The 10,263-nt window shown below is 35.0% G+C and overlaps 1 pseudogene; it reads left to right on the top strand.

The window, feature by feature from the left end:
* The first annotated feature begins 407 nt into the window (after positions 1-407).
* Positions 408-899, top strand: LOC122467015 (annotated as a pseudogene).
* The last annotated feature ends 9,364 nt before the right edge of the window (positions 900-10,263 follow it).

The raw sequence follows: 10,263 nt of genomic DNA, 5'->3' as shown, positions 1-10,263 counted from the left end.
GATGAAGCTACCCAGGCACCCCTAAAAAGTAGATTTTTAATGCAAAGACTATACCAATGCATATATGGTATAATGCAGATTTATATGACAACAATAGCAAAAAGAATGTAAAAAAAATAAATGCACCATTGTAAAGTTCTTACTTTGTGCATGAAACAGCCAAATATTAATTCTAGGAAGACCATGAAAAGTTAATGTGTATTATCAACCCTCCATGAACTATTATAGCAAAAAATGCACATCTAAAAAGTCAGAGGGATTCAAAGTAAATTTTAAAAACAGAATTAATAAAAAAAAAGTTTGTAGAAGAAGGAAGAAAGAAATATCAAGAGAAACAATGAGGGCAGAGATCAATGAAAGAAAAGAACCTGTCAGCCACAACCACCATATTCCAGGAAGACATCAAAATGATCAACACAAAGGGAAAGAGGAGAGGCACCTGCTATATGTTCTCTAGACCTTTTAGGAAACAGGGAGTTGTTCCTTTGGAAACATATGTGTGAATCAACAAGAAAGATGATATTGTAGACATCAAAGGAAGGGACACTGTTCAAAATGCAGAGCCCCACGAATGTAACCAGGGCAAAACTGGAAGAGTCTACGGTATTACCCAGCATGCTCTTGGCATTGTCGTAAGCTAGCAAGTTAAGGGCAAGATTCTTGTCAAGAGAAATCATGTACATATTGAACAGATTAAGCACCTGAATAGCCACGATAGCTTCCTGAAGCATGTGAAGGAAAGTGATCAGAAAAAAAAAAAGGAAGCCAAAGAGAAAGGTATTTGGGTTCAGCTGAAGTGTCAGCCTGGCCAACCCAGAGAAGCACACTTTGTCAGAACCAATGGAAAGGAGCCTGAGCTGCTGGAGCCCATTGCCTATGAATTCATGGCATGATAAGTGTAAAAAATAAAAGACCTTAAGACTGTTAAAAAAAAAAAAAAGAAAGTGATAATAATAATAATAAAAAATAAAAGTGAGAGAAATATTTTAAGTTACTAATTTTATAATTGAAAAAAGGATATCACTATAAATCCTTATTAAAGCAAAGCAAAATAGGAAATAGGAAATAAATAGGAAATAAATAGGAAATCTCATGAACTTTATGCTGTAAATTTTACTACTTAGACAATTGGTTCTAAAGGACGGACAATATTGCCATCCAGGGCACATTTGATAATGTCTCTGGAGACATATTTAGTTGTCACATGGGAAAGGATCAATGGTATTAATGACATCTGGTAGTTGAGATCAGAGATGCCACTAAATGTCCTATATGTACAGAACAGTCCCCTACAACAAATAATTATCCAGGTCAAAACGTTAATGGTGCTGAAGTTAAGAAACCCTGACATAGATGAAATAGGTAAATCCCACAGAGAACACAGCTGGTCAAACATGATTCAATAGTAAATAGAAAAACCTGAATATTTGGAAGTCTAATATTGAATGTAATTCATAATCAAAGCCCTTCCTACTCACAAAGGTAGAGGCCCAGGGGGTTTTATTGTTAGTTTCTATAACATATGTAAGGAAGAAATAATAACTCATACTAACTTTCTCAAAATTAGGCAGGAAGAAATACAGCTTGACTAGTTTAATGAAGGTAGTATAATGCTGATAATAAACCTGATAAAGTCATTGCAAGAAAAGAGAATGAAACACCCATATCCCTCATGAACATAGAAGCAAGCATCCCAAAATAAATACCTAACAGTATATAAAAAATACATTGTGATCACGTGAGTTTGTGCCGGTGGTGCAAAGTTGGTTTAACATTAGAAAATCAATCATTGAAATGTATCATATTAGCAGAATAAAGGTGAAAAACAAATATAAATACATATTGAGAGAGAATTTGACAAAATCCAATACCTATTTATTACAAAAAAAATGCCTAGTATAACAAATGCACATTCACAAAAATCCTACAGATTGCATTACACTTAATGGTAAAAAAAAAATGTGTGCTTTCTCCCCAACATGTTAAGATGACAAGATTATCTGCTCTCGCTAATTTATTAAACATAGTCTTGTAGGTCCTAAGCAGTACAATAAGTCAAGATAATGTCCTAAAATTTACTAAGTTTGGAAAACAAGCAGGGGAGCTTTTTTTTTTTTCATAGATGATATAATTATATAGAAAATTACTTTAAAAACTATGAAAATAAAGCTACTTTAAAACTAAAATGAATTTGGGGCTCCTGGGTGGCTCAATGGGTTAAGTATCTGAATTGATTTTGGCTCAGGTCATTATCTCACAGTTCAGGAGTTTGAGCCCCACATTAAGCTCTGCATTGACAGCACAGAACCTGCTTGGGATCCTCTCTCTCCCTCTCTCTCACTCTGTCCCTCCCCCTCTCATGCTCTCTCTCTCTCTCTTTCTCTCAAAATAAATTAATAAACATTAAAAAACCCTAAAATGAATACTACAAAGTCGCCACATACAAGGATGATATAAAAAACTGTGTTTTTATATTTAAGAGGCAAACCATTGGAAAATGACATTTGAAAACAATTTATTTTATTAACTCATTAAAAGAAATGTAAAATAGTTAGGCATGCACTTAACAAGAGACTTGTAAGACCTCTACACAAAAACTAATCAACTTTACTAAGAGAAACTAAGGATAACCTAAACATAAGAATACATGTCATGCTAATTATATTGTTAAGAAGTTGTTTCTCTTCAAATTGATATTTAAGGGAAACTAATTACAATCAAAGTCTCTGCAGAGCTTTTGGTAGAAATGGACCAGCTGCTTCTAGGAAATCTAGGAAAGCCAATATGATCTTAAATATTAAAAAAAGATTTGGAGGCATTAATTATCTTATTTAAAGACTTACGATAGGCAGCAATATTTATGACATGTAGTAATGAAATAAGTGCAGCCATGTATCAATGCAACAGAAATAGGAACCTGAAATAGACTTACATTCATGGGATCATTTGATTTTTTTCCAAGGTTCCAAGGCAATCTGATGGGGAAAAGGAAGTTCTAAAGTAAGGCTGAAGTGAAAATCTTAACCTCCATCTCTGATATATCTAAGAAATAAGGTAAGAGTTGTTTTAAATATTCTTCTCTAGGGGTGCCTGGGTGGCTCATTCAGTTAAGCATCCAACTCTTGGTTTCAGCTCAGGCCTTGATCTCGCATTCATGAGTTCAAGCCCCGCATTGGGCTCCATGCTGACAGTGCAGAGCCTACTTGGGATTCTGTCTCTCCCTCTCTCTCAGCCCCTCCCATGTGTGCGCTCTCTCTCTCTCTCTCTCTCTCTCAAAATAAATAAATAAACTTAAAAATATTCTTCTTGGGGCAGTTGGGTGGCTTGGTTAAGCATCTGACTCTTGATTTCAGCTCAGATCATGTTCTTACAGTTCACAGATTCAAGCTCTGTCAGTACAGAGTCTGCTTGGGATTCTCTCTCTCATCTCTCTCTGCCCCTCCCCTTTTCGTGCTTGCTCTCTCTTAAAATAAATAAATAAACATTTAAAAATAATTCTATAAATATATATGGATTTCATGTACACATATGTTCAATTTACAAATCTATTAAACTTTATTATTAGAAAAATATGGCTACATTCACAGGAGAAAAATTCCTACTTCCACGTCAGGGAAATATGTAATAAGCAATAGAAGAGCATCATTTTTTTTTTGCGATAAGGAGAAACGCCTTAATAAGCAACAAAAACCATACTGTTTTGAAGACATCAGAGAGCTGTAGAGGCAAAGAAGAGTGGGTGAACTAAAATTTTGTGGGACAAAGAACCATTTTCAACTTCACTGAGATTGACAGAATTGTTTCCTCCAGGTCTTTGCTTAGTCTGAGTATGGGCTCATATTTGGGGTTGGCCCATCAAATATCTACTGAAGGAAATCCGTTACCTTGCAGAGATGCACCTGTTCTGAAGCATGACTGTGGTGATGGATACAGCAACCGACAGAGTGCATAATAGGTTATACTACCGTCGACTTTGGGTTGAGATATGGGACTGTAGTTGCTCTGTTAAAACTACAGCTACCTGGGGCGCCTGGGTGGCGCAGTCAGTTGAGCTTCCGACTTCAGCCAGGTCACGATCTTGCAGTCCGTGAGTTCGAGCCCCGCGTCAGGCTCTGGGCTGATGGCTCAGAGCCTGGAGCCTGTTTCCGATTCTGTGTCTCCCTCTCTCTCTGCCCCTCCCCCGTTCATGCTCTGTCTCTCTCTGTCCCAAAAATAAATAAACGTTGAAAAAAAATAAAAAAAAAAACCACAGCTACCTTTCTCCAGTCTGTTTCTCTGTCTCCAACTCCTACCCACCACTAATTTGTCCTCCACGTCTCTAATTTTGTCATATTTTTCCTTTATAATTTTTATAACACTAACATTTGCCTTTTATACCATGAAGAAACAAAATTTAATAAAATCTTATGCTGTGAAATTTTGTGTTTTTTTTTCCCTTGGTCTGCGTTAGCATACTAGTATTTCATAAATTACTGTATTCGATGTACTCCTCTAGTTTACCCCATGTACTCTGAGTATTGTCATCCTCACCTATAGATTCAACTACTACCAGGTTCTGAAAATTTCCATAATTATACCTTTACCTGCACATTTTCATCTGAGGTCCAGACTGTGTTTACCACATACCCTGATGGATTTCTTCACAGATATTGTGAAGGCAACTTTCCAAAATGGAAACCATCATCTATCCTCTCTCCTTTGCTCTTCTCTTAAACACCCCATTTTTGACAGATTTATACAGTCTAAGGTCTTTATATCAAAGTACCTGCTTCCAACTACAATTAGAGGCCCGGATTTCCTTCAGTTTTAAATATGTCACCAATTGGAGAGTGGCTCTAGGTCTAATGTCTATTTTCTCCCATTATCATTAATCTTTTCCATCATATTGAGGAAAAAGCTCTAATTCTTCTGTGGCAAGTCCTTTATTTTACTACTATTTTCTATACCTAGATTTCTCATTTATGAAATATCTCTATTAAGAATTCTTACAAGATGGAAACAAAATTCATGCATCTACTGAAATGGCATCTAGAAATGCATTGCCTTGCCCTGATATGTAAGGTTTTGGCTGGGATTGCTATATCTTCCATTAGTTTTAAGACATTTAACTCAAATGCACTGGACGACTTGTTTCATCATGGGCCTTCAATCCTCTGCTGATTTTAGCCTCACCTTTTCTTACGTTTTAAACATGTTACAAAAGGAGGGATATGGGTGCTTAACAAAACTGCTTTGTTTTCAGCAATTTCAAGAGAATTCTAAATGACAAGGCACCCTGAGACCTCTGAGTGCAGAGAAGAGGAATTTGGGGAGGGAGACTTTCCAATACTATCCCTTGATATTGAGCATTGATAAATCAAGGACATTAAATATAAAATGTGAGAAAATGAATCATTTTAATAGGCTGAAATGTTTGGAGAAATCTGAGAAACTGAAAATTGAGAATTCCTACGGGGTAGATATGCCTTGAGGAATACTGGGATCCATAATTATGTCATTAAATATTCTTTTAAAGAAAAGTCAACCCCTGTCTTTTGTATAGACAAGAAAGAAGTCATGATAAGTAACGGAAGTAAGTACTTATATTAACTTTTGCATATAATATTTAAAAACAATATAAAATTAATTTTAAAGAGAAAAAAATTGAATTGTTTTTAAAGTTATCTAATAGCAACTGTATAGTAATTAGATTGGCTGGGAACATTTTCTACAAATTAAGAAAAATATTAGATTCTGTCCTTATATATGGAAGAGAAAAAAGCTTATTCAGAATTTGAACAAACAGTGAATAAAAAAAGTGTATTTGAAAAAAATAGCTCAATAGAAATTAGCATGTCTGCCATACTGATATAATTACCAATAATTTTTGAAATAATTTACTTTGCTATCTTTAAAATTACTGTTATATCCATTACATTCCTTTATATTTGAAACAATTAAGACAGCAAATATTGGCAGTGCCTTTCTTTGTCTAAAATAGTCAAATTGTTGCTAAATCTCTATAATTATTTTTTTATGAGCTGTTAGGAAGGATGGTCAAATTGTTGGACTAGTCTGCCTGATTTATTGGAAAGAAGCAGGTTTGAGCATATTCAAGTTCTATCCTACACTACCATTGCTAAATCTTATAATTGCTTTCATTTGAACATTTCATGTTCAAAATGTTTAAAAACATTTCTTCTTCACATTACATTTATTTTCTAATCATCTTTATCCTAATTTATATAATAATGCTTTAATCTATATAGAAATAACCATGTATATATAGGGAAGCACGGAAAAATAACAAAAATAAATGTACTTCATGATCAACTTTATGTACATTCTGTGTTTACATGCAGAGAGTGTTTGCATGAAATATGAAATAGCAAAGCAATTGAAAGCTCTTGTCAGAGAGACCAGGGTTTGAATTCTGCCTTTGCCACTTGAGAACTGTGTGGTCTTAATAAATTTAATTTACTGAGCAACCACTTTGTAAAATGTGGATAATACTGATATTTACCTTTGTTATTATCATGGAATTTCAATCTATCTTAAGACAAGTAATACCAACACACACACGCACACACACACACACATTGAGAGTATGATTTACTATGATGAAAATGAGGTTGCTGAGAGGAAAAAAATAAGAATATCTAATTTGGATTGACTGGTCAGGGAATTTTCTGTGAGGAAGTCGCATTTATATGTTTGTTATCTTATGATTGCTATTATTTTTTTTAAAAAAGCTTATTTATGTATTTTGAGAGAGTGAGAGAGAGAGGGAGAAGAGTGGGAGGGGCAGAGAGAGAGTGAGAAAGAGAATCCCAAGCAGACTCCACACTGTCAGCGCAGAGCCCAATGTAAGGCTCCAACGCAAGAATCATGAGATCATGACCAGGGTTGAAACCAAGAGTCAGATGCTTAACAGATTGAACCACCCAGGGGCCTCTGTGATTGCTATTATTAATGAAAATTAGATCTAGTTCCTGGGATGTCACAGTATATATCAAAAGACATTAAAATGTTTTTTTAAAAGGAATTTTGGTCAAGTTTTTAAAATAAAAAATCTTCAGAATGATCTGCTTATAATGGGGTATAAAATGTATTCCTTTATGGTTTCTCTGTCATGGGTCATGAAGAAGTCAAAAATTTCCAAACCCAGTTGCATTATATACCGTTCTCATGTCCCAACCAGAGTATCTGTTCTTAAACATACCTTAATAGAAAAATTTGTGTAAATTGAAGATATCTAATGGAAGAACTGTTGGGTGATAGTAAGGATTTGTATATAATTTCAAATGAGAGTCAGTTATAGAAATTGGAGATATTTAACTTAGAAAAGAGAAAATTTGAGGCAAATTCTGTAATTGCTAGAAAGATTTGAAGAGCTAGTACATCAAAAAGCCGGTATACATATTCCCTAAAGCTCAGATTTCAAAAACAGGTCTGAAAAATTTAAATTATAAAGCAGAGAAATTTGGTTTATTATTAGGAAAATATCACTAATAAATAAGCAGTCTGGAAATTGAATGGACTGTCTTGCAAAAACAGCAAATGCCCTACCATCATAGATTTTCAACCTGAAGACACATATTGCCATAAAAACTATCTAGTTTAAAATAACATAGAAGAAACACATACTTTGTGCAGAAAGTACACGACTTCTAAAATAACTCTCGAGTGGCCTATGCCTTCAATGACATTATGCTATCTTTATTTTTCATCTCCATTCTGTCACCAAATCTTCTTTTTGTCTAATGTTTATTTTTTGAGAGAGAGAGAAAGAGATAGAGTGTGAGTGGGGGAGGAGCAGAGAGAGAGAGGGAGACATAGAATGCAAAGCAGTCTCCAGGCTTTGAGCTGAGCTGTCAGCACAGAGTGCTAAGCGGGGCTCGAACCCACATACTGCGAGATGACGACATGAGCCGAAGTTGGATGCTTAACCGACTGAGCCACCCAGGCACCCTGATCACCAAATCCTCTTAATTGTATCTATACAGTACCTAATGTTTTCCCTTTCTTTCATGAAAGTATATTATGAAAAAGTGTTAAAAACGTGGCATACAGATGAAAAAAGAATATATGCCAAAAATTTACTTAACTTATTAATGAGGAAACTTGGCTGAATGGTAAAGTTGGTTCAAAACAGAACTCAAAAAAGCAGATTTTATATATACCACCAGAAAAGGAACACTAAAAAAAGTGTGCAAATCTAGAGACAAAATGATTAATGTCTTGCATGGCAATAAACTAACTTTGGGGTTTTATTTTTACTGGACAGAGAAAATTTGTACCTCAAGTAGACAAAAACTACACATGATCCCATAACTTTATAGAGTCTATATTCTAATCAATAGTAAATATCAGGTCAAACAAGTATACATGACCCTAGATAATTAAACAGCTCTAATAGTCCTCGGGTGGGCCTGTTAGACGATGTTCCGGTATAATATTAAGGATTTACAATACTTCTTGTGCTATAATTATAGGTTTTGGATGTTTTAACATTTTCATTTCCCAATATAACTCTTATACTCTATATCATTTATCATGACAAATTTCATAGGAAATAGTCATCTTTTAGTGTTCACACCGAGATCCGTCATGCTCAAGACTAATTTTCATTTCATCTTTCTTTGAATTTATTTTTCTCTGAATATCTAAAGTATATATTGTTGACACTACATCAATCAATTATATATTGTCAAATATTCATTCAGCAGTTTTGTTTTCCTTTGTTAATGTAACATATACACAAAATGAAAATAAAACCCTCATCTTTTGCTTGACAATTTTGATGTACATGGGAAAACCTGATAACAGAAGTAAGCAAGAAATAAGTCGACAGAGTGCATCTAAAATAATTTTTTAAATTCTCTTTAATGTTTATTTATTTTTTAGAGAGAGAGAATGACAGAGCATGAACAGGGGAGAGGCAGAGAGAGAGGGAGACACAGAATCTGAAGCATGATCCAGGCTCTGAGCTGTCAGCACAGAGCCTGATGCGGGGCTCGAACTCACAAAACGTGAGATCATGACCTGAGTCGAAGTCAGATACTTAATTGACTGAGCCGCCCAGGCACTCATAAAGTAATTTCTTTTTTTTTAAGGTTTTTATTTTTATTTTTGAGATAGAGAGAGAGAGCGGGAAAGAGACAAAGCGTGAGCAGGGGAGGGGCAGAGAGAGAGGGAGACAGAATCCGAAGCAGGCTCCAAGCTCTGAGCTGTCAGCACAGAGCCTGACACGGGGCTCAAACTCACAGACTGTGAGATCATGACCTGAGCCAAATTCAGACTGAGCTACCCAGGCGCCCCAGTAATTTCTTAATGCAAAACTGAAACAAGAACATTGTCATTTTTGCTGCTAATAATATTACTATAAAAATGTCAATAATCAATTTTCTCTGGAAGACAGAGTTCAGCAAAGCTGAAATTATCTGTGTCGATACTATTTAAGATAAATCACGAAGTTTCAAACTCCATTGTTTAGAAGTCAGTTTTGATCTACACATCTCTGCCACGTAGTCAGCCAATAATACCATGGCTAATAATACCATGGGCCAGATTTTCTCCCCACCTTCCCCACCACCTAGCCTCAAGAGATGTAATATTCTAGCCAGAGAAGAGAAAATAGAAGGCGGAGCCACAGGACAATTTTTCACTCTTATGAAAAAATACTGTTTAATTTGAGGAAACAAGATTTATTAGATAATAAGAAATAACACCATGTGTGTATTGGAGAGAGTATACCCTTGGTGCAGACAGACACTGGGAGGTTGAAACTTGTGGGACAATATCTGCTTGAAGATGCATAAAACACTCTAAATTCAAATTAAGAGAATCATAAAATTTCCTTAAATATTATCAGGGAAATTAACAACAAACAGCAAAAAGTGCTGAGCTAATTGATCATAACTTCCAATTTTTTTAAGTTTTTATATACAGATATTTGCATGAACTAACTTGTAAATGCACTGTTTTTCTATTTTGAAAAACATAATAAAACACTTATTATTGCATTCAGCAAAAACAGCAGCGTAGATCAGATTCCACAAATGGTTATGCGGCAATCAGTTCCTCAAAGGAGGCAAAGATTCTTTTGAGATCTCTGTTCCAGGACCTTCTCATGTAAGATTCATTCTCAGTCTGATCTTCTCGGGGTTACAAAATGGGTAAAATTCCAGTCTTCAAATTCAGCTTGAGGATGATAATCAAAAGAATGAAGGGGATATATCTCCTGCTATGTTACTTTGTTTGTAAAATTATCCCTCGAATCCC

The sequence above is a fragment of the Prionailurus bengalensis genome, chromosome A3 (genome assembly GCF_016509475.1).
Source record: "Prionailurus bengalensis isolate Pbe53 chromosome A3, Fcat_Pben_1.1_paternal_pri, whole genome shotgun sequence".
NCBI classification, from domain to species: Eukaryota; Metazoa; Chordata; class Mammalia; order Carnivora; family Felidae; genus Prionailurus; species Prionailurus bengalensis.
This window is presented reverse-complemented; position numbering and strand designations above follow the sequence as displayed.